Raw genomic sequence first — 26,221 nt, 5'->3', positions numbered from 1 at the left:
CTCAATAAATAGTGACACTTCTGCCCCCACCAGTCTGCAAGCAGCAAACCTACTTTATGTTAATATCATACTTGCCTACCTGACCCTCTCCATGAGGGAGAAAGTGTTCTGTTCCTGGACTTTCCTGGTAATGTATGATTGCCATCACCTGTGGTGAAACACCTTTCTTGTCAATTAACTACCACAGGTGATGGCAATCATACATTACCAGGAACAGAGCATTTTCTCCCTCATGGAGAGGGTCAGGTAGGCAAGTATGGTTAATATGAATAGCTGCAACTACATCCCACTCTACAAATGCAGCCTTAAATCCCACTATATATAGTAACTGATATACAGACTTGAGGCATGTCTTATCTGCAAACGAAAATAAGCCATGCCCCAATCTACTAAAACCAAACCAGATCCCCAAAAATGCACATTTTGTGCAGTATGACTTTAACCCCCTTTTGGGGCAGGCCACAGGTGTCACTAAAAGTCAGGGCGGTTCTGGGAAATCCAGGACTGGTGCCTGGTTTCTACTTTAACTGAAATACAGAAGTAACATCTTTCAAGGATCTGAGGTGTATTCAAGTAAAATGGCCTCTTATCTCACTCATAGTCATTGATTTGTATGGCTCCACAAATTCAGCACAATAACAAGATGTGTGGTACAAACATAAGTTGTACATGTAGAATGACTGCTTGCACAAAACAGGTATGGATTCTGTACTATCATTTGCAGAATAACATTTACATAATAAGTAGAACCTGGTGGATAAAGGGATTTAAGGTATTGAGGAGCCCGCTATCAATATTAATGATAATCAGGCAGATTTCCACACACACTGCAATTGTGCACAAGTTGGACTCAGGGGCCTAAACGCAACACTGGGCCGAACAGGTGCTGCTGGGGTGCTGAAGAAATCAGGGGGGCCCAGCGCAGGTTTCCGGCAGTGATACACAGTGTAGTTGCAACTGCTTGCATTGCTGGCCAGTCATCAGAGGCTGTTGATTGACCCGGCAGTAGCAGCAGATAATGGGGGTCATTCCGAGTTGATTGCTAGCTGCTGTTGTTCGTAGCGCAGCGATCAGGCTAAAAATCGGCATTTCTGCACATGCGTATGCACCGCAATTCACACGCGCGACGTACGGGTGCAAAGTCCTTTGTGGTTTTGCACAGGTTCTAGCGAAGCTTTCAGTCGCACGACACATCACAGGAAGATTGACATGAAGTGGACGTTTCTGGGTGGCAACCGACCATTTTTAGTGCTTAGAAAAACGCAGGCGTGTCTGGGCGAACACTGGGCGGGTGTGTGACGTCTAAAGCCGTCCCTTTTTCGTTAGAATCAACGCACACGAGGAGTAACTACAGGGCTGGTCTTGTTTTGCACAAAAAGATTTTGTAGGCGCTCTGCTGCACAGGCGTTCGCACTTCTGCTAAGCGAAAATACACTCCCCAGTGGGTGGCGGCACTGCGTTTGCACGGCTGCTAAAAACTGCTAGTGAGCGATCAACTCGGAATGACCCCCATTGAGCAGTTGGTTCCATGTGTGCATCAGCAGCATGCCAGCACTACACCGATTCCATTGATCAGAATAAGCGGTGACATCATGTTGGGAGAAGCCGGGCTGTTGCAAGTGCCCCCTGCAAAAACACAGAATAACCATATCTGTCACTTTGAGACACAGTGTCTCCTCCTGGGCTAGAAAGTGCAACTGGAGGTGTGCAAATGTTTTAAATAGTATCTAGTGAGGTGGTCTATTTATGCAATGGGGGGGTATTTGTTTTTTTTTTTCTTGGGGGTGGTGTGTTTTAATATTGTCTGTTGTGGAGGTAGTGTATTAATGTTGTGTTTGTGTATGGGGGTATTAATATTGTATTGTGTGTGTGTATGTGAGGGGTGTATTTATTTTTCTGTGTTATGGCGTGCACTGCAACACTCTGCATTATATGGGGCGACCTACAACACTCTCTACATAAAATGGCAGGCACTGCGATGTTCTTTGTTAATATATGGTGGGCACTTCAGTGTTCTATGCAGTATATAGTGGTTGTTGTGATTTTCTCTGCACTATATGGCGGTCACTGCAATGCTTTCTGTATTATCTTGCTGTTATGCTCTCTGCATTATATAGTGATCACTGCAATGCTCTCTGCATTACCTTGCGGTTATTGTTATGCTCCCTGCATTATATAGCAGTCACTATGACGATCTCTGCATTATGTGTCAGTCACTGCAATTATCTTACTTTATGTTATTTTACTTATGCTCCTCTGGTAGCTAGCCACGCCCCTGGTAGTCCACACCCCTTCAGCTTTGTGCTGCCTCCCTTCAGTGGGCCCCTACCACTGCAGTCCTCCTGTGGGCCCCATTCCGACACTGCACACCCATATTTTGCAATATACAACTGGCTTTGGTATTTGTGGTTCCTAAGTACATTCCATCCTGCATAACATAGTTTTACTAATACAGGCTTATATATTTTGAACTACATAGTGTATATTACATTGCTTGTAGTTCATGTATGTAATCAGGTGCTGCTTTTAAATTTGGTCCCTTAACTCCATGGTTTCATTGAATTATTTAAATTTTATCTCTTTTATTTCTTGATTTATGTGTTTTTATTTAAAAAAAAATCATTTGTCATGCTAATTCTTTGTATTAACTATAATTATTTTCCATATGAACATTTATTTTACATATCATAGTTCTCTTTTTATTTCAACATTTTCTTTTAGTTTTAAATTTGTTTCTTGTGGGTGGGTAAAGAGATCCCATCAAACAGCTGCTTTGTATACAGTATATGAAAGTTTATTAAATATACTGAAACGTTGCCCGAATGTAAATGTACAGTATTTAATGATCATTTATACATACAAGTCTGGGAGTATTCTATATAATGTTCATTTACTTGTGGTTGTTTTTTTTGTGTGTGTGTGTATTAATGAAATACACATAATGATTTATTTATTACTAATGAACATGACCACCTTTAACTTGTTTTACAAAATATGATATTGTCACATTTTTCATATATTTTTCTTATTTCATTCTCATGAAAACACACTTCTGTTATGATATAAATTAAATGTTCTTTGGATGAATAGTCAAGTTTTCCAAATCTTAGCTTCACTAGACCCCTTAAGTGGGGTTTAAATAAGGTGAGTTTCCAGGCAACTAAAGATTGTTTATTTCAGTTATTCAGTAATGTTGAGAACAAGACTTTCAGGCCCCGAAGAGGTAAAATATCTCCTAAACATCTTTTCCTGGGAGATGTTTTTAGAGATGAGCGGGTTCGGTTTCTCTGAAACCGAACCCGCACGAACTTCATGTTTTTTTCACGGGTCCGAGCAGACTCGGATCCTCCCGCCTTGCTCGGTTAACCCGAGCGCGCCCGAACGTCATCATGACGCTGTCGGATTCTCGCGAGACTCGGATTCTATATAAGGAGCCGCGCGTCGCCGCCATTTTCACACGTGCATTGAGATTGATAGGGAGAGGACGTGGCTGGCGTCCTCTCCATTAGAAATTAGATTAGAAGAGAGAGAGAGATTGTGCAGAGTCAGACAGAGTTTACCACAGTGACCAGTGCAGTTGTTGTTAGTTAACTTTTATTTATTTTAATATAATATATCCGTTCTCTGCTATATCCGTTCTCTGCCTGAAAAAAAACGATACACAGCAGCAGCCAGTCACACAGTGTGACTCAGTCTGTGTGCACTCAGCTCAGCCCAGTGTGCTGCACATCAATGTATAAAAGGCAAAGCTTATAATAATTGTGGGGGAGACTGGGGAGCACTGCAGGTTGTTATAGCAGGAGCCCCCAGGAGTACATAATATTATATTAATTTAAAATTAAACAGTGCACACTTTTGCTGCAGGAGTGCCACTGCCAGTGTGACTAGTGGTGACCAGTGCCTGACCACCAGTATAGTAGTATATTGTTGTATGTATTGTATACTATCTCTTTATCAACCAGTCTATATTAGCAGCAGACACAGTACAGTGCGGTAGTTCACGGCTGTGGCTACCTCTGTGTCGGCAGTCGGAACTCGGCAGGCAGTCCGTCCATCCATAATTGTATTACAATATATACCACCTAACCGTGGTATTTTTTTTTCTTTCTTTATACCGTCGTCATAGTGTCATACTAGTTGTTACGAGTATACTACTATCTCTTTATCAACCAGTGTACAGTGCGGTAGTTCACGGCTGTGGCTACCTCTGTGTCGGCAGTCGGCAGGCAGTCCGTCCATCCATAATTGTATTATTATTATAATATATACCACCTAACCGTGGTTTTTTTTTCATTCTTTATACCGTCATAGTGTCATACTAGTTGTTACGAGTATACTACTATCTCTTTATCAACCAGTGTACAGTGCGGTAGTTCACGGCTGTGGCTACCTCTGTGTCGGCAGTCGGCAGGCAGTCCGTCCATCCATAATTGTATTATTATTATAATATATACCACCTAACTGTGGTATTTTTTTTTCTTTCTTTATACCGTCGTCATAGTGTCATACTAGTTGTTACGAGTATACTACTATCTCTTTATCAACCAGTGTACAGTGCGGTAGTTCACGGCTGTGGCTACCTCTGTGTCGGCAGTCGGCAGGCAGTCCGTCCATCCATAATTGTATTATTATTATAATATATACCACCTAACCGTGGTTTTTTTTTCATTCTTTATACCGTCGTCATAGTGTCATACTAGTTGTTACGAGTATACTACTATCTCTTTATCAACCAGTGTACAGTGCGGTAGTTCACGGCTGTGGCTACCTCTGTGTCGGCAGTCGGCAGGCAGTCCGTCCATCCATAATTGTATTATTATTATAATATATACCACCTAACCGTGGTTTTTTTTTCATTCTTTATACCGTCGTCATAGTGTCATACTAGTTGTTACGAGTATACTACTATCTCTTTATCAACCAGTGTACAGTGCGGTAGTTCACGGCTGTGGCTACCTCTGTGTCGGCAGTCGGCAGGCAGTCCGTCCATCCATAATTGTATTATTATTATAATATATACCACCTAACCGTGGTTTTTTTTTCATTCTTTATACCGTCGTCATAGTGTCATACTAGTTGTTACGAGTATACTACTATCTCTTTATCAACCAGTGTACAGTGCGGTAGTTCACGGCTGTGGCTACCTCTGTGTCGGCAGTCGGCAGGCAGTCCGTCCATCCATAATTGTATTATTATTATTATATATACCACCTAACCGTGGTTTTTTTTTCATTCTTTATACCGTCGTCATAGTGTCATACTAGTTGTTACGAGTATACTACTATCTCTTTATCAACCAGTGTACAGTGCGGTAGTTCACGGCTGTGGCTACCTCTGTGTCGGCAGTCGGCAGGCAGTCCGTCCATCCATAATTGTATTATTATTATAATATATACCACCTAACCGTGGTTTTTTTTTCATTCTTTATACCGTCGTCATAGTGTCATACTAGTTGTTACGAGTATACTACTATCTCTTTATCAACCAGTGTACAGTGCGGTAGTTCACGGCTGTGGCTACCTCTGTGTCGGCAGTCGGCAGGCAGTCCGTCCATCCATAATTGTATTATTATTATAATATATACCACCTAACCGTGGTTTTTTTTTCATTCTTTATACCGTCGTCATAGTGTCATACTAGTTGTTACGAGTATACTACTATCTCTTTATCAACCAGTGTACAGTGCGGTAGTTCACGGCTGTGGCTACCTCTGTGTCGGAACTCGGCAGGCAGTCCGTCCATCCATAATTGTATTATATACCACCTAACCGTGGTTTTTTTATACCACCTAACCGTGGCAGTCCGTCCATAATTGTATACTAGTATCCAATCCATCCATCTCCATTGTTTACCTGAGGTGCCTTTTAGTTCTGCCTATAAAATATGGAGAACAAAAAAGTTGAGGTTCCAAAATTAGGGAAAGATCAAGATCCACTTCCACCTCGTGCTGAAGCTGCTGCCACTAGTCATGGCCGAGACGATGAAATGCCAGCAACGTCGTCTGCCAAGGCCGATGCCCAATGTCATAGTACAGAGCATGTCAAATCCAAAACACCAAATATCAGAAAAAAAAGGACTCCAAAACCTAAAATAAAATTGTCGGAGGAGAAGCGTAAACTTGCCAATATGCCATTTACCACACGGAGTGGCAAGGAACGGCTGAGGCCCTGGCCTATGTTCATGGCTAGTGGTTCAGCTTCACATGAGGATGGAAGCACTCAGCCTCTCGCTAGAAAAATGAAAAGACTCAAGCTGGCAAAAGCAGCACAGCAAAGAACTGTGCATTCTTCGAAATCCCAAATCCGAATTCCGAGCCCACCCGCTGGCGGTGATGCAGGGCAGTCTGGAGCGACTGCTGATGCTGACATCTGGTCCGGACTGAAGGACCTGACAACCATTACGGACATGTCGTCTACTGTCACTGCATATGATTCTCTCACCATTGATAGAATGGTGGAGGATTATATGAGTGACCGCATCCAAGTAGGCACGTCACACAGTCCGTACTTATACTGGCAGGAAAAAGAGGCAATTTGGAGGCCCTTGCACAAACTGGCTTTATTCTACCTAAGTTGCCCTCCCACAAGTGTGTACTCCGAAAGAGTGTTTAGTGCCGCCGCTCACCTTGTCAGCAATCGGCGTACGAGGTTACATCCAGAAAATGTGGAGAAGATGATGTTCATTAAAATGAATTATAATCAATTCCTCTGCGGAGACATTGACCAGCAGCAATTGCCTCCACAAAGTACACAGGGAGCTGACATGGTGGATTCCAGTGGGGACGAATTGATAATCTGTGAGGAGGGGGATGTACACGGTGATATATCGGAGGATGATGATGAGGTGGACATCTTGCCTCTGTAGAGCCAGTTTGTGCAAGGAGAGATTAATTGCTTCTTTTTTGGTGGGGGTCCAAACCAACCCGTCATTTCAGTCACAGTCGTGTGGCAGACCCTGTCACTGAAATGATGGGTTGGTTAAAGTGTGCATGTCCTGTTTTGTTTATACAACATAAGGGTGGGTGGGAAGGGCCCAAGGACAATTCCATCTTGCACCTCTTTTTTCTTTTATTTTTCTTTGCGTCATGTGCTGTTTGGGGAGGGTTTTTTGGAAGGGACATCCTGCGTGACACTGCAGTGCCACTCCTAGATGGGCCAGGTGTTTGTGTCGGCCACTAGGGTCGCTAATCTTACTCACACAGCTACCTCATTGCGCCTCTTTTTTTCTTTGCGTCATGTGCTGTTTGGGGAGGGTTTTTTGGAAGGGACATCCTGCGTGACACTGCAGTGCCACTCCTAGATGGGCCCGGTGTTTGTGTCGGCCACTAGGGTCGCTTATCTTTCTCACACAGTCAGCTACCTCATTGCGCCTCTTTTTTTCTTTGCGTCATGTGCTGTTTGGGGAGGGTTTTTTGGAAGGGACATCCTGCGTGACACTGCAGTGCCACTCCTAGATGGGCCAGGTGTTTGTGTCGGCCACTAGGGTCGCTAATCTTACTCACACAGCTACCTCATTGCGCCTCTTTTTTTCTTTGCGTCATGTGCTGTTTGGGGAGGGTTTTTTGGAAGGGACATCCTGCGTGACACTGCAGTGCCACTCCTAGATGGGCCCGGTGTTTGTGTCGGCCACTAGGGTCGCTTATCTTTCTCACACAGTCAGCTACCTCATTGCGCCTCTTTTTTTCTTTGCGTCATGTGCTGTTTGGGGAGGGTTTTTTGGAAGGGACATCCTGCGTGACACTGCAGTGCCACTCCTAGATGGGCCCGGTGTTTGTGTCGGCCACTAGGGTCGCTAATCTTACTCACACAGCTACCTCATTGCGCCTCTTTTTTTCTTTGCGTCATGTGCTGTTTGGGGAGGGTTTTTTGGAAGGGACATCCTGCGTGACACGGCAGTGCCACTCCTAGATGGGCCCGGTGTTTGTGTCGGCCACTAGGGTCGCTGAGCTTAGTCATCCAGCGACCTCGGTGCAAATTTTAGGACTAAAAATAATATTGTGAGGTGTAAGGTGTTCAGAATAGACTGAAAATGAGTGTTAATTATGGTTATTGAGGTTAATAATACTATGGGATCAAAATGACCCCCAAATTCAATGTTTTAAGATGTTTTTTAGGGTTTTTTGAAAAAACCACCCGAATCCAAAACACACCCGAATCCGACAAAAAAAATTCGGTGAGGTTTTGCCAAAACGCGGTCGAACCCAAAACACGGCCGCGGAACCGAACCCAAAACCAAAACACAAAACCCGAAAAATTTCAGGCGCTCATCTCTAGATGTTTTATTATCTTCCTATGTGCCATTAGTAGAGTTTCAGTTTCTGGTCTCCATATAACAACTTTATTGTACCCTTGGACAAAGCAATGGCTTTCATCATAAAATATAAACTTTTTCCAAACATTAGTGACCCAGTTTCTGTATGTTATAACTAGGGTTTCCAATCCTGAAATCTTTTTGTAGTGCAGGGTTCCTGGGATTATTACTCTCTACCCCTGTTTTCCCTGCGGTCCTTCTCCCCCTCCTCTCCTTTCTGCCATCCAACTCACCCTCCTCTTCTCTCTGCCATCCATCTCCCCTTCTTGTCCTCTCTGCATCCATCTCCCCTTCCTGTCCTCTCTGCTATCTATCTCCCCCACCTGTCCTCTCTGCTATCTATCTCCCCCATCTGTCCTCTCTGCCATCCATCTCCCCCTCCTGTTCTCCCAGCCATCCATCTCCCCTCCTGTTCTCCCAGCCATCCATCTCCCCCTCCTGTTCTCACAGCCATCCATCTCCCCCCTCCTGTCTTCTCTGCCATTCATCTCCCCCCTCCTGTCCTCTCTACTACCCATCTCCCCCCTCCTGTCCTCTCTGCCATTCATCTCCCCCTCCTTTCCTCTCTACTACCAATATCCCCCTCCTGTCCTCTGTCATTCATCTCCTCTCTCCTGTTCTCTCTCACCCATCTCCCCTATCCTGTCCACTCTGACGTCCATCTCTCCCTCCGGTCCTCTCTGCTGTCCATCTCCCCTACCTGTCGTCTATGCTATACATCGCCCATCCTGTCCTCTATGCTATCCAACTCCTCTTCCTGTCCTCTATGCTATCCATCCCCCCTCCTGTTCTCCCAGCCATCTCCTGTCCTCTATACTATCCATCTCCCCCTACCGTCCTCTATACTGTCCACCTCCCCTTCCTGTCCTCTATGCTATCCATCTTACCCTCCCTGCCATCCATCTCCCCCCTCCTGTTCTCCTAGCCATCCACTAACCCATTCCTGTCCTCTCTGCCATCAACACCCCCCCCATCCTCTCTGCTACCCATCTCTCCCCCTCCTGTCCTCTCTGCCATCCATCTCCCTCACCTGTCCTCTATGCTATACATTGCCCCCTCCTGTCCTCTATGCTATCCATCTCCTCTTCCTGTCCTCTGTGCTATCCATCTCCTCTTCCTGTCCTCTATGCTATCCATCCCCCCTCTCTGCCATCCATCTCCCCCCTCCTGTTCTCCCAGCCATCCATCCCCCCACTCCTGTCCTCTCTTCCATCATTACCCCCCCCCCCAACTCTCTGCTACCATCTCCTCTCTCCTGTCCGCTCTCATCCATCTCCCCTATCCTGTCCTCTCTGCCATCCATCACCCCACTCCTGTCCTCTCTGCCATCCATCTCCCCTATCCTGTCCTCTCTGCCACCCATCTCCCCCACCTGTCGTCTATGCTATCCATACTCCCTCCGGTTCTCCCAGCAATCCACATGCCACCTTCTGTCCTCTATGCTTTCCATCTACACCTCCTGTCCTCTATGCTGTCCATCTACCCTTCCTGTCCTCTCTGCCGTCCATCCCCCCCTTTTTGTCCTCTCGCCATCCACCTCCCCCTCCTGTTCTCCCAGCCATCCATCACCCCACTCCTGTCCTCTCTGCTACCCATCTCCCGCCTCCTGTCCTCTCTGCCATCCATCTCCCCCTTCTTGTCCTCTCTGCCATCCATCTCCCCCTTCCTGTCCTTTCTGCAATCCCCCTATCCTCTCTGCTGTCCATCTAAACCAGACTGACAATGGAACAAAGAAGGTAATTCTCATCCCCTTAATGGCGGGTATTTGAAACGTCCGGGATCCCAGGATTGAAGTTGCCACTCTATTGTTTGTTACATTTTCATTGCAAAGAGTTAATTTTTTATTGAGTAAATGTAGCACCCTAAATAAATCAAGTTATTGTTGTAAATGGACAATCCTTTATTGAGTATCCTTTTGGTGCGTACCAACTCTTTTAGATCTTCTTATTCTCACTAACAATATGTATTTTTATATCCACTACAGTACAGGTTGAGTATCCATTATCCAAAATTAAAAATCCCAAATTTTTGGGTCCCCTACAGGATTTTTATTTTTGGATAAAGGATACTCAACCTGTACCTCTTGACTGTCAATGTGTCCTGTATGGGTATTTGACATAAACATATGGTGAGACCACTAAACCTATTTCTGAGATTTATTGGAACAGCAAGTTCTGCTCTGTGGCTGGAAAGGCTTGACTTGAGTATATCAGACAAAATTGGGTTTTGTCTATTTTACAGAATGTGAAAGGAAAAACTCTTGTAGAGCTGCTCTGTGACAATATTCTCTGAGAGTCTTTGCAGAAGAAAATTTGAGTTTAATGTACTAAGTTCATATCTGTCCTCGCCTGTAATCTCAGGACATGAAATCTTTACTGCTGTGCCTCTGGAGAGCGGTACCTATCTTGTAATTCCTACTAGGGTTCCCAATGTATTGCTCTCTGTCCTGCTAGTGAAAATATGTTTTTATTATGTACATGCATTTTTACATGTGTAACATGACTTTGTAACCTCTTTTCACTGTGAATGTTTTTACACTCCAACCAATAATTACTTTGTGTTCAGTCTTCTGGGGATGGGGTCATTTTGAGGAGGGGAAAGTGGGAAATGTTCCTGTACTTGGAGAACAAATAATTTGTTCTTTCTTCAGCCCTGGCTGAAAACTATGATCTTCTTCCAGATCAGAGCTTGGACAAATAGTACCAATTAATCATACTGATTGCAAGTGTATATTTAATTGCATTAACTCTTCTGATTCCCTGAAAAGCCGCTTATCAGTGGCCGATTTAAAATGGTCCCATATGAGTCAACAAATAGCCATTTCTTTCAAAGTGGAAAGTCTGTTTACTTGATGCAGAAATTGTTTTGGTTACACAGATTGCCTTCAGCTGAGAAGCTGGGATTGGTTTATTTGAGAAATGCTGAAATCTTTATACCTGTGATCTGTCAGTAACTGACTCCTGGGCAGGTCCCTAGCTGCAGTATCCAATTTCCTGGCTACTCAGTCAGATTATCTGAATCATACTGTCCCAAGTTGCCTTTTTGCTGACCCATATCCCAGGACGCTAGTGCTACAGTATATACCGTTTGCAATATATATATATATATATATATATATATATATATATACAGAGCCGGCCATAGGCAAACTAAGCAATTGCCTAGGGCATTTGATATGCCTAGGGGCATCAGCAGCTTCTGCTGATTAATATGATATGCAGGGGTGTGGTTCATCAAATCGACAGTGTCTAGGTCGACAATGTTTAGGTCGACCACTATAGGTCGACAGTCACTAGGTCGACATGGATGGAAGGTCGACAGGGTTTATAGGTCGACATGTGCTAGGTCGACAGATCTAAAGGTCGACATGAGGATATATATATTTTTTTTGGTGTAGTTTTCTTCGTAGAGTGACCGGGATCCCAAATTAGTGCACCGCGTCCCCTCGCATGGCTCGCTTCGCTCGCCATGCTTCGGGCATGGTGCCTTCGCTCCGCTACCGCTTCGCTCGGCACACGTTACCGTTCCAATCGTAGTCCACGTGGATCGTTAAGTATGAAAAAATTCAAAAAAAGGAAAAAATGAAAAACTCATGTCGACCTTTAGACCTGTCGACCTAGAAACCCTGTCGACCTTCCATCCATGTCGACCTAAACATTGTCGACCTAGACACTGTCGATCTTCAGACCGGATCCCGATATGCAGCATGCCTATATTCCGTATGTAGCATTTCATATGCAGATACAGCCACAGTCTCACACAGTATATAGGCATGCTGCATATCAGTTTAATCAGCAGAAGCTGCTTGTGCATCCTAGCCACATAGCAATGCAAACAAGATGATTTTCATAAAAAAGGTGCCCGATGTTAGCATTGAGGCAAGATTTATGAGGACACATCTGTATCCAAGCAGAGGCAGAGGTCACAGTGTTAGTGGCAGTGTGAATGCTGTGTGCATGTGAGTGGGTTGGTTGTGCAGTAGTATTCGGAATATGTGTAAGGAGCATTATGTGTGTCATGTAAAAATGCATTCATAATGTGTAACATATGTGTAAAGGGGCACTATGTGTGTCATTATGTGTATAAGGGCATTAATAATGTGCGGCATATGTGTAACAGTACTACTGTATGTGTGTCATTATGTGTAGGGCACTAATAATGTGCGGCATATGTGTAAGGGACATTATGTGTAAAAGGGCATTAATAAAGGTTGTCATAATGTGTAAGGCGCATTAAGTTTATAAGGACATTAATGTGTCTCATATGTGTAAGGGGCATTACTGTGTGGAATTTGTATAAATGCATTACTAATGTGTGGCATTATGTGTATAAGGTGCTCTACTATGTGGCGTTGCATATAGAAAGGGCACTATGTCACTGACCTAGGTTGGGGGTGTTGTGAACTCGGGGGTTCTCCCGATGGTAGGGGAGAGGAACCACAGTTGGGTCGGAACAGGGATGGCTTGATATAGGTCTTCCTCATACAGGATTCTGACAGTAATGCTTTGTGAAAATATTAAAGGACTTTATTGCAGGAAGAGAGCAACACAATGTCACATAACAGAGAAGGAGCGTATGGAGAAATGTCCAGGAAGTACTTGTGAGTAATGGCAAAAGACACTGGTGACTGAAGAACTTGAGGGCGGTGGTTAAAAGACACTGATGATTTGAAGAACTTGAGAGCGGTGGTTAAGACTCTGATAATTTGAAGAACTTGAGAGCGGTGGTTAAAGACACTGATGATTTTAAGAACTTGAGAGCGGTGGTTAAAGACACTGATGATTTTAAGAACTTGAGAGCGGTGGTTAAAGACACTGATGATTTGAAGAACTTGAGAGCGGTGGTGCAAGCCACTGAGGACTTGTATAACTGGAGAGCGAGGGTTAAAGACACTGAGGACTTGTATAACTTGAGAGCGACGTTTAACCTGCAGCCCACGCTGACTCCAAGAAGCACTGGTGACTAGAGCGCAGTGGAACCCAGCAGCGGCTGGGAACGCTGGAAGCTGTGCAACAACTGACACCTGGAAATGCCGGAGACACTGGGGTATGCTGCAGAGAGATCCGCCGAGGACAGAAGCACTGGCATCCACTTCAGGGGAAAAGACGATACTCAGGCGCCGAGGCGCTGCCCGGCGTCTGCCTTTGAATCTCCTGCCTCCGCTGGATTGGCGGAACAGTCTGATGACGTCACCTGCTCCCCGCCCACGTGATGCCGGGTGTCATGGCGGCGCCCCTGCCCCGGGGAACCGCCGGGGGCCGCGCCAGCCAGGCGCCGGAGCCCGTGGACCATTGAAGGCAGAGGCCGCAACACAGACCAGCAGGTACGCAGGGGTAAACGCGGTGAACGCCGCCTATGGCGTGTGACACACTACTGCATCGTCTAATGTAAATAAAGAGCAATAGGGTGTGGTGTAATGTGAATAAGGAGCAATTCATTGTGATGTAATGTGAATAAGGGGCTCTACTGTGAGGAGTAACGTTTATAAGGTAAAGTGATACTATTGTGGGATGTAATAGGAATTATGGACACTATCGCATGATAAAATGTTAATAAAGTTGCGGTACTGTGTGGCATAATTGGAATTGGGGTTACTATTGTGTGGCCATGCCCCTTGCCAGCAAAAACACACCCCTTTCTGGGCTGTGCGCCAAATGTGTGAACTGTTCCTATTTAAAATATAGGGGGTACAAACACCAAAATAAGGACTGCTATGGGTGAGGGGTGATGGTGCTGGGAAAGAGGTGCAAGGTCAGAGGCAGAACCAGCGGTGGTGCTAGGGGGCACCAGCCAAAATCTTGCCTAGGCCATCATATTGGTTAGGGCCGGCGCTGTGTGTGTGTGTGTGTGTGTATGTATGTATGTATGTATGTATGTATGTATGTATGTATGTATGTATGTATTTATGTATGTATATATAAATGTATGTGTGTGTGTGTGTGTTGTCACGATCCGGGTATCTGGACGCCATTACCTGCCGTTTAGGTGTCTTCTGAGACTGGCCCAGCGTTCCAAATCCGGATCTCATCTGTGTCAACACTCTGCACATCCCTCCTGTCATTCTGAGACACTACCACAGCGGCGCCATGTTTGAATCCAACATGGCGTCTCCCGTCCTCCGCGGCCTCCGCCGCCGTTACTGTGTTATTGCTGCAGGTTCTCAGAATCATGTATCATGCCTGCCGTGGCCTCTGCTGCCCTCCAAGTGTCTCAGCATATAACTGTCATCTGGCGTCTCCTGTCCTCCGCGGCCGGCGCGGCCATTATCATTATGTTTGCACATTTCATTTCTAACCAGTTTTCCCTCCAGGTTCCAGCATGGGTGCAGCCATGTTGGATTTGATCACATGCTCCAATTCCTCCAATCCACCGTCTCTGGAATCTGCATAATTGCCCAGCCAATGCCTGCATAGCAGCAGGTATAAGTATCCTGTGTCTAGGCCAGATAGATGTCAGTGCTTTGAATGTCATACCTTGTTCCAGTCTCTCTCTCCTGTGGCTTGTTTCTCCAGGTTCCAGTTCCTGTCTCCAGCATCCACAAAGAGACCCGCACCTGCTTTCCATCTTGCAGTGCAGCCTGACTCTACAGCCTTCCGTGGCTGTCCAGTTTCCAGCTATCTACTATCTGCTTCCAAGCAGCCAGCTTTCAACTGATTCCAGCTTCTACCAAACACCGGTGCTGATCCAGCGGATCCTATCTTACCAGCAGTATCCACTACCACCGGTAATCATCTTTCAGCTATTCTGTTTCTACGCTCCCTAGCTTCTCACATCATTCACTCTGTGTTTTATCACCTGGCTGGTTCCATCCAGCATCCACTCCGTGACTTTAGTACCTGGCTGATTCCATTCAGCATCCACTTTGCATTTCATCACCTGGCTGATTCCACTCAGCATCCACTCCGTGTCTTACCACCTGGCTGGTTCCATCCAGCTGATACAGCAGCATACTCAAGTTACAGATTCACCTGCTACAACTACTGGCATGTTCCTCGGCTATTTCTACAACTACAACCAGGCCTGGTAAGGTGATTCCATCAAAGGACTTTTACATCTGTTCTAAACCTACCAGTGCTCTGAGAAACCTTCTATGGTTATGTATTCCAGGAACTGTGTTATTTGCCACTGTCTTTGCTAAACTTGAATACTGCTTGTTATCACACGGAGTCTGTTAATAAACTTTTATTTTGAATTTTAAACTGGTTGTCATGGTCACACCTTCGGGTAATCATTCTGCACTTACATGTCCAGGGGTCTGATTAAACCTCCCAGGTTTAATTTCATCTCAGCCCCTACAACTGTGGCTTCCTCTCGTCAGCCTAAACCCTCAGTTGTGGTGTGTGTGTGTGTGTGTGTGATATATATATATATATATATATATATATATATATATATATATATATACAAAGTATTATTCAGTCCATACTTTAGAATAGGCCTTTATTTTATTTTCTGTTCATGTTCGGCCTAACTACTTTTCATGCAAACCCAAAAACAAATTGGCATTTACAGTAATTTGCTTTTTATAGTGGTAAAATGGTTGTTTTCACTCAAATTTAGATTTGAAAAATCTTTTTGAATGTAAATTTATAATTTTTAAAACTTATCAACAAACTGGGCTTTTATGATACATAGTAGACGATTCAGTTGATTCCCCCCGTAGCTATAGTACCACTAGAAGGTGCAAAAATGGAGCAAATCAATTGTTGCTCTGTTTAGACGTCCGTTAGCCATGGGAGTGACATTTCTTCTCACAGGCTCCTGAGGTGCAATAAGAAATGTGTACAAAGACCATGGTTTATTCACCCAAATTGGAGTTTGGGCACCCTAACTAGTACCTAGTATTCCAGCCGGCATCTGGAACGTAAGTATGCCAGGGCTTCTTAGGGTCAGGCCGGGGGTATCTTGCATGTTGGGATGCCGCTGTCAGTATTCTAACTGTCAGCATCCCAAGCGCCTGGATCCCGATACCATCCTGTCAAAGTCATTGTATAAGATTACAGGTGTATTTTAATCTTCTACAGTACACTTAAAGTGGAGCTAAAGTGTTTTGTATACATTTCTTGAGATTTTTACATCTATATTGTGTAATGGTATTACAGTGTACACTCTTATTTATTTAATATAGATCAACATGAAATTCTCTGTAATGTCCGGGGGGAAAAAAACACTCTTAAGTAACAAAAATATTTATTTACTAATTTTGAAAAATACACTACTGGATTACAAAAGAAAAAAAAAGCACTTAAGATACATATAATAAATCCTTGGTGCACTTAGCATATGGCAAATTGTAAATGAATCCAGTAAGAATATGCTTGAGACCATATTTTATTTAACAATCTAGGTTAGATGAAATTGATTATGGGAAGAATTGCAATTTTACACCGCTAACCTGCCCTGTTATCACTGTATTAGAACCCTGGGGGCTGATACAATGAATGTGGGCAGGAGATTAATGCATCCGGGATCAGTACGAAATCCCGCCGGACGGGATCCCGGCGGTTGGAATACCGACACCGGGATCCCGACTGGCACAATTCAGACAGGGGGGCGAGCGCAACACAGCCCCTTGCGGCCCGGGCACAGTGCCTCGCCACTCACCCTGTCAGTCATCTTGCTACTAAGATTGGAGGGAGGTGCTCAGGTCATTTATTTTAGAGCATCTGTGATCAGAGTGCTGGAACCGAATGTGTAGTAAGTAACAAGTTAGCAGGCTACATTTTTTTATGCTTTTCAATGTCTCTTGGTATCAGATCCACTTTCATTTAGGCTTACTCATTTTTTTAATGTGCTCTGATGAGGCTTTTAGCTTGTAATGTGACATGTGGTAGCTTGTGAAAAGCTTGTGGAGTTCATCGGTTATGATGTATATATATATATATATATGCTTTCTATAGATTTGTATATGTTTTATCATTTATATTTTAGTGTGAAGATCTTTTGGCTTGTCAGGAGGATAGAAATACATTGTTGTGGGTATGGGAGGCATAATTTTAAACAATGCTTATTCTAGAGGTGTACGAAGGGGTAAAAGATCAATGGGTCAAGCTAGTAAAAAGTGCGTTTGTATTTTGAAAATGATCAGTGCTATTTGCATTATCGGTTCCACCTGCAATGAGAATACTGACCTGTGTTGGCCAGTTTGCAAAAGACTGCAACATATATTTGCAGCCCAGTGTGCATGTGCACAACATGCTCGAGGGACGTGCTATAGTGCTGTACTGTTATAAGAAAGTAGGAAAATAACTATTTGTACTCTTCTCCAGTGCACGTACAGACGACACTATCTAGCGATGGCATTATGTTTTTTGCTATGCCAATATTTCTAAATATTATTCCAGTGAGGCTCCCATTGATGCCTGTTGGGGCTCCTGGAATCTGACAGGAGGAAAGGCAATCTTCTCTTTGCTAAATAAGGACAAATTAAATATAGAGATTTTTACAGCAAAATGCTGAAGAAAAAAGTTATTAGGTTTACTAAATAGACCCCTTATTCTGTGTGTGTATGAAGTAAGTGGTTTGTGTGCACATAATTATGATGACATATCCACACACTGTATAGGACCAGACATGACACCTGTCACAATGTCACCTACTTTTCCCTGTCACAAGTCATTGGAAACTCTATCTCCTCCAGAAAACATCTCCCTTCAAAAATACATGAAATCTTGTGATACAGTCCTGGCGACATCTCTGGGAAAGGAAATAGCTGTCAAATAAAAAAATCTCAAGCGTAGGCTGAGCAGTAGAATATGTGAGATAAAACTATACCCAGATCGCTGACAGAAAGATCACTCTAAACAAGCTAAGATCACTGAGCCATGCTATTATATACAGCCGCTTGTGAGTGCAGCGTAACATAGCTGATAATGACTGAATGTTGCTTTTGTGCAACACTGTACACATGTCTGTTTTATCATGTAACAAAGTATCTGCAAAGGGAAAATTATTCCCATTTTTGACCCAATGGCTAGGTTAGGTAAGTTGTTGAAAGCTGAATGGTAGAAGGTGAGCACAGCAGTTTTGTGTCTTCTCAGGAGAAGTAAAAGCACATTGCTGGAGCCTTTAGTTCCTGCATATGGGCATGACTTGTGGGTCAGTTCTGTCAAGTGTGAGATCGCAAAAGTGAACTTGTATCATAAAGCTTGCCTGCATTGCAGCAACACATGCCTGGGAAGGGCGCTATTCAATTAGAAGTGATGGTTTGCGTAACTCGGTGATTTCACATGTATTTTTTTTTTAATACAGATGTTTCCTCATACATCATTGATGCAGTCACACCAAATAGCTCCTCTCATAGCACCAGGGGGGTCATTCCAACCTGATCGCACACTAGGATTTTTCGCTACGCAGCGATCAGGTCAGAACTGCGCATGCATATGCACCACAATGTGCAGGCGCCAGGGCCGTCTAAACAGCAGTGTGGGCCCCTGGGCACAACAATGCACTGGGGCCCCTACCTATCCTCCAGCTGTAGGGGCGGGGGGTGCTATCAGCGGCAGCTTTGATGTCTCGTGGGCAGTAGGGGGTGTTCTATCTTCAGCTCAGCATGTAGGACCTGGAGTAGTAATTTCTGCTAATTAATCCTTTACTGCACAGATGCGGCGGAGGGAATACTGAACTGTAGAAGGTGACATTGGACTGAATGAAGGGGCCCTGGTACATGACTTCTAGGGCGGTAGGGGGTGTTTAATATGTAGGGGTTGGCTGGATAGTAGAGTGGGCTTAATATTCACCATTCTCCGGTGAGAGGGCAGCTTGCTTGACTGCAGATATCTCCTGTTCCTGGAAATAGATTTCTTAGCTTTGAATGGGATAAAAACACTAGAGAGTCCCTCCTTTCAGGAGATATTGGGGACTTGGGGATCAGAGTTCAGGAGCCAGAACAATCCACCAACGAAAATATAAAACTGCATACCAGGCGTGTAGAGCTGGAGCAGGTGCTGGAAGGATCATATCTCTGGTTCTGGGCATAGTAGAGACAAGCTGCCAGTGTTCACCAAAATGGGAGAGTCCCAGCTTTTGGAGTATACCCTCAGAAAAACTGTGCATCAGACAGAACCCGAGATATCTGGCTGGGAAGAGCAATTAACAGGCTTGGATGGGGACCACTGCTTTGAAGTAAGATATCTCTGGTTCCCCTTGCCCGATTTTCAAAAATCCGGTACCCCTGGAGAGAGGAGACCCTCAGCTATCAGCCTAGGGCCCTTAGACTCCTGGGTCCCTTGGGCAAGTGCCCATTGAGCCCATACAAAAAGACGGCCCTGGCTGGCGCGTCGTACGGGTACAAAGTGGATCGTTGCTGAGCAATGGATTTTATGAAGAATCCATACGCACAGCCAATCACAAGGAAATTGACAGGAAGAGGGCGTTCGTGGGTGTCAACTGACCATTTTCTGGGCGTGTTTGGAAAAATGCAGGCGTGTGGAAGCGTTTGCAGGGCGGGTGTCTGACGTCAATTCCAGCCCCGGACAGGCTGAAGTGATCGCAAGGGCTGAGTAAGTTCAGAGCTACTCAGAACTGCACAAAATGTTTTTGTACAGCTCGGCTGCACATGCGATCGCACACTTGCAAGGCTAAAATACACTCCCCTGTAGGCAGCGACTATCTGTTCGCAGCGCTGCAAAAAATAGCTGGTGAGCGATCAACTCGGAATGACTCCCCAGGTCCCATGAGAATTTGTTACCATCAGGTGTCTTTTCTTTCCCAGAAATGCATCTTGGTCACAATGTAATGCAGCTAGGATACACCAGGTAACTATGCTGATTAATTTGATATATGATACTTGTATATCTGTGTGTGACTGAGCCTCTGAATCTGTACACAAGGTGCTACAATGTAGCAGCCACTGCTTTTTTCAAATACAAGTTTCGTTGTGCTCTGTATCAGTGGCGTTTCTATGATGGGGTGTGGTTCATAGGGTCGTCCACACTAAGGTCGACAGTGTCCAAGTTGACCACTATTGGTTGACAGTAACTAAGTCTATACCCAAAATAGGTCGACACAAGCATTAGGTCGACGTGACAAAAGGTCAACATGAGTTTTTAAAAAATAAATGTATGTTGTTTTCTTCGTAAAGTGACCGGAAACCCCAATTAGTGCATCATGTCCCCTCGCATGGCTCACGGCTTTGGGCAAGGTGCCTCACTCCGCTACCGCTGCGCTCGGCACAGGTTACCGTTCCCAATTGTAGTCCACGTGGATCATAAAGTATGAAAAAGTAAAAAATAAATAAATTGTGAAAAACTCATGTCGACCTAGTACATGTCGATCTAGATACCACGTCGACCTAATGCATGTCAACCAATAGTGGTCGACCTAATGACTGTTGACCTAAGTGTGGTCGACCTAGAGACTGGATACCCTATGATGGGTGCAGTGTGTGCAGTACCCACGGGCCGCTGAGTCTAAGGGGGCCCACACTGCACACCCTGCACCCATTTTTTCAAAATTCACCTCTGTGGAGTCCCCCGCCAGTGGCAGCATCTCTCCACAAATCTCTGTGTAAATGGCGTGACAGCCATTTTCTAGGAGTTTTGCGCATGTGCAGTAAGGAAATCTCTGAGAAAATTGCCACCACGCCATTTCTCCAGAGATTTACGCATGCACAATAGAGTCTTTGCCCAGACTCAATTATTCTGCTGGGCGCTGGCTACAGAGGAGGGGTACTTAGATAGAGGAGGTTGCACACAATATACAAGTGTCTCATATCAAATTAATCAGCACAGTCTTTCATTGTGTCCTAGTACATTGTGGCCCTCATTCCGAGTTGATCGCTCGCTAGCTGCTTTTAGCAGCAGTGCAAACGCTAGGCCGCCGCCCTCTGGGAGTGTATCTTAGCTTAGCAGAAGTGCGAACAAAAGGTTAGAACTGCTCGTAAAAATTTTCATGCTGTTTCTGAGCAGCTCAAAACCTACTCCTACCTTGCGATCACTTCACTCAGTTTAGTTCCTGCTTTGACGTCACAAACACGCCCTGCGTTCGGTCAGCCACTCCCCCGTTTCCCCAGGCACGCCTGCGTTTTTACCTGACATGCCTGCGTTTTTTAGCACACCCCCTGAAAACGGCCAGTTACCACCCAGAAACACCCACTTCCTGTCAATCACTCACCGATCAACAGAGCGACTGAAAAGCGTCACTCGACCTTGTGTAAAACTGCATAGTTTTGTGTGAAAGTACTTCGTGCGTGCGTACTGCAGCCCGTACGCATGCGCAGAAATGCCGCTTTTTCACCTAATCGCACAAAATAAAGGCATATTTACTGGGAAAATTAATTTATAGTTTTTTAATTTTAGTGCTCGTTCATAATTTAATCGACCCCTTGATGTGCATTGCAGTATATACCCTGCCCCATGACAGTTTCCACATGTACCCAAATTGCACATTTCATTTTGTGCACTTATCTGTGTTAAGTTAATGAATAAATATCGTGAAAGCTGCTTAACCCATGCCAACTACTGGTTTTGGCACCCAAAGCCCTGACTTTAAACAGATTTCTTCTTCCCACCTTGTAGGGTGCAAGCAGAAATAATGGACAACTGCTGCAATCACGTACATCGGCATAAACAATTGAATTGCTCCTCGTCACTTTAGACAGGAACTGTGGCATTGCTCTGCAATTGAATTTACCCAACCCAAAAAACAAAGAATTAATCATAAGCCTCTGAAACAGTAAATAAGTCGGGAGGGTGTGGTACAAAGTGTCGATGTTCAGAATGTCGACATGTACAGGAGGTCAGCATTCGCATGTGGCGGGATGTAATGCCGCCCGAGTCCGGCGGCTGTGCGGATGAAGGCCGAAGTCGGACGTTTTTTTAAAGGGGCAATCACTTATAAGGCATGGTTTTGCCCTGTAAGTTTTTTTTTTTTTTTTTTTTTTTAAACGTCCGCACGGACGTCGGACTCAGGCGGCATTACATCCTGCCGATGATGTTGACATTTAGATATTGTCAGCATTCTTAATATATGTGCCAATGGGAAATTTAAGTAGCATATAATTTATAGTTGTACGAAAAGAAAATTACGAAGGTAATAGGCCCGGCGCTGTTAAAATGGGATGCTTATCCTAAGCAGCTGTTTAAAGGGATAGTTAATCCCTGAGAGGAACAAATAGTAAAAGGTGTATATGCTGTATATACCTTTTACTATATATTTTATTGTGGCAGGGGTCATTTTGGATCATCTATAAAACGGTAGTTCTGGAGTAGGTACTGGGTGGAAGGGGTCATATAGAGTGACCTTAAAGCAGGGATAGTTTTAAGGGTTCACAAGCTTATTAGTGTTCACTTTAGGATGAATAGCAGGCAGGGTGCATCCGGGAAAGGGGACACTTAGCTCCTGAAAAGGGAGCATGGCCACACTGGGAGGGGCATGACTTCATGACCGCTTCCCGTCCAGCACGTTGCTCTCCCCTCACTGTGAATAGATGCCATGCGCATGGAATCTGTTCACTAGCATTGAGTACTACACTGCAACTTTACCCAAACGTGGGACACTGCGTTGGGACAGCAGAGGACAGGTTATTTTAGTGGGGCGCAAACATAAGGGCAGAGTGTATTTTGTTAATTTAAAATTGGGCAGAGCTCAGCGCCCCACTGAAACAGCCTAGCAGGAACACTACTGGTAAGGATCAATAAATAGCAAATTTTTCTATCTTAATTTACAGCCTTTCAACAAGCTGTGTTTTTCTCTTGTGCCCTAAGTAGATGAGCATGGTGATACTATCCCTGTGAACAGCAGAACTTACATGCCACACTGACAAACAATGGCTTCTTTACGCAGTTGTAGTGAAGTGTTTGTGCATGCAGTACTGCTATACTGACCACATGCTGTACATAACAGCTCTCAGACTGCAGCTTCTTAACCTCTGGGCCAGTACACCCTGTTTGTTCATACACTACCACACATATTAGGGTCATCCAGTTTAGAACTCTCAACTCTGCATACAGGGTTCTTAGAACATCACACACCTATTGCAACATTGGGCAGACTCACCGGGGCGGGAACCCGCCATAGTATGACTTGTTTTTCTCCTGGTGTCTTTGACAATCTTCCAAATATGTCCAAAAACTTAAACAGCCAACATGAGTGGGAATATTGTGCCGAGCTCCAACTAATAAACACTGACTGACCTGAGCATCAGCAGATGATGTCACCTCTAGAAGGTGAAAAGAAAAAAACAATGACCTGTGCTTATTAATTCACTGTATAAATATTATAAATATCTGAGTGAAGTAATTATAACAAATTATTTATTAATTGTACACATATACACAATGATACAATATCCAATGTAAAACATTATACAGTAGAATAATTGAATACACAAAATATAGCATTCTCTGTTAAAGCTTATACTTAGAAGTAATTCAATATACATAAAGAGGGGTATGCAGTTAGTTCCGATCGTTTCGGAGCTAATGGATTCGCCCCACATGAGAATTCAATTAGGGCTGTTTTTGGCCGGTTTGAAGGCATTTTCGCCAAATGCCTTTTCACTTTTTTTATTAAGTGAAAAGGCATTGGTGAAAAATACCTCAAAATCTGCGAAAATGACCCGCATTTTCGACGGAAAACAAGTGGTTTTGCCGATCCACGTGTTTAATGCCCCTGCCACATTTTTCGCCTAGGCGAAAATCCGTCCCTGCTATTGCATAGGGCGAATCTCCATTCGCACTAAAAATACAGAAAAAGCTCAGTTTTGTCACCTAGGCGAAAAAACGGAGCTAATTGCATACCCCCCAAAGTCTGTAAATCTATAATACGTTTAAAGAGCAGACAAGATGGGGCCAATGAAGCCAGGGCCGGCTCTAGGCACGTTCGACTAGAGCGGCCGCGCGGGGCGCCACCCTTAATGGGCGCCGCGCGCTGGCGCCGCCATAGTCTTACCTGGAGCCGGCCCTGTACACTGCAGGCAGCTCTCCCCGCCGTCCCCGGCCTTTCAAAACTGTGCGCTGCGCGGCGCCGGCGTCTGACGTCAGACGCCGCGCAGCGCGCACCAAGCGGCCGGGAACAGTCGGTGGCCCTCAGGCTCAACAGCAGCACGTCCCCTCCCAGCGTCGCCGCAGGTATGTTGGGATCGTCGGGGCCGGGCACTGGCACTGTGTGGGGGCACTGGCACTGTGGGGGCACTGGCACTATGTGGGGGCATTGGCACTGTGTGGGGGCATATCTGCACTGTGGGGGCACTGGCACAGTGTGGGGGCATATCTGTCGCTGTGGGGTCATATCTGCACTGTGGGGGCATTTATGAATCTTGCACTGTGGGGGCATTGGCACTATGTGGGGGCATTGGCACTGTGTGGGGGCATATCTGCACTGTGGGGGCACTGGCACTGTGTGGGGGCATATCTGCACTGTGGGGGCACTGGCACAGTGTGGGGGCATATCTGTCGCTGTGGGGTCATATCTGCACTGTGGGGGCATTTATGAATCTTGCACTGTGGGGGCATTTATGTATCTGGCACTGTGGGGGCATTTATCTGGCACTGTGGGGGGCATTCATTTATCTGGCACTGCGGGGGGGGGGGCATTTATCTGTGCACTGTGAGGGGGCATTAATGTATCTGGCACTGTGGGGGCATATCTGCGCTGTGGGGGCATTTATGTATCTGCACTGTGGGGGCATGTATGTATCTGGCACTGTGGGGGCATGTATGTATCTGGCACTGTGGGGGCATGTATGTATCTGGCACTGTGGGGGTATTTATGTATCTGGCACTGTGGGGGTATATCTGCACTGTGGGGGCACTTATTTATCTGGCACTGTGGGGGGCATTTATTTATCTGGCACTGTGGGGGCATATCTGGCACTGGGGCATATCTGGCACTGTGGGGGCATATCTGGCACTGTGGGGGCATATCTGGCACTGTGGGGGCATATCTGGCACTGGGGGCATTAATGTATCTGACACTGTGGGGGGCAATAATGCATCTGGCACTGGGGGCATTTATGCATCTGGCAATGTGTGGGCATTTATGTATCTGGCACTGGGGGCATTTATGTATCTGGCCCTGTGGGGGCATATCTGGCACTGTGGGGGCAATTTTATATATGGCACTGTGGGGACATATCTGGCACTGTGTGGGCATTTTTATATCTGGCACTGTGTGGGCACTTATGTATCTGGCACTCTGTGGCCATTTATGTAGCTGGCACTGCTGGGGGGGGCATGTCGCGTGTAGCTGGCACTGCTGGGGAGCATGTCGCGTGTAGCTGGCACTGCTGGGGGGCATGTCGCGTGTAGCTGGCACTGCTGGGGGGCATGTCGCGTGTAGCTGGCACTGCTGGGGGGCATGTCGCGTGTAGCTGGCACTGCTGGGGGGCATGTCGCGTGTAGCTGGCACTGCTGGGGGGCATGTCGCGTGTAGCTGGCACTGCTGGGGGGCATGTCGCGTGTAGCTGGCACTGCTGGGGGGCTTGTCGCGTGTAGCTGGCACTGCTGGGGGGCTTGTCGCGTGTAGCTGGCACTGCTGGGGGGCTTGTCGCGTGTAGCTGGCACTGCTGGGGGGCATGTCGCGTGTAGCTGGCACTGCTGGGGGGCATGTCGCGTGTAGCTGGCACTGCTGGGGGGCATGTCGCGTGTAGCTGGCACTGCTGGGGGGCTTGTCGCGTGTAGCTGGCACTGCTGGGGGGCTTGTCGCGTGTAGCTGGCACTGCTCGGGGGCGTGTCATGTAGTGTTCCCGCTAGGCGTCTGTGGCTAGGCAATGTGTCTCAGTGCTGTGCCTGGCGCAAAGTGTATAGGAGGTTCTACCTGGTGCAGTGTGTATTAGCTGCACTACTGTGTGGTGTAATGCAAATTGCCACTATTATGTGGCCACGTACCTTCCCCACGAAGTAACTCCCCTTAATTTTTGCTGCGCGCCTTCGGCGCGCACTGTCCATTCTTTGACATATAGGTATGGGAA

General features: G+C 45.6%; 1 long non-coding RNA gene across 1 annotated transcript in view; it reads left to right on the top strand.

The window, feature by feature from the left end:
* Positions 1-527: 527 nt before the first annotated feature.
* Positions 528-26,221, top strand: part of LOC135057648 (uncharacterized) — a 139,486-nt gene continuing 113,792 nt past the window's right edge. The window contains exon 1 of the long non-coding RNA XR_010244263.1: positions 528-697. This is a non-coding gene — a long non-coding RNA (uncharacterized LOC135057648). The remainder of the gene's footprint in view (positions 698-26,221) is intronic.

The sequence above is a fragment of the Pseudophryne corroboree genome, chromosome 3 (assembly GCF_028390025.1).
Source record: "Pseudophryne corroboree isolate aPseCor3 chromosome 3, aPseCor3.hap2, whole genome shotgun sequence".
Classification (NCBI taxonomy): Eukaryota; Metazoa; Chordata; class Amphibia; order Anura; family Myobatrachidae; genus Pseudophryne; species Pseudophryne corroboree.
The sequence above is the reverse complement of the archived record's forward strand: the minus strand, read 5'-3'. Positions and strand labels throughout refer to the sequence as shown.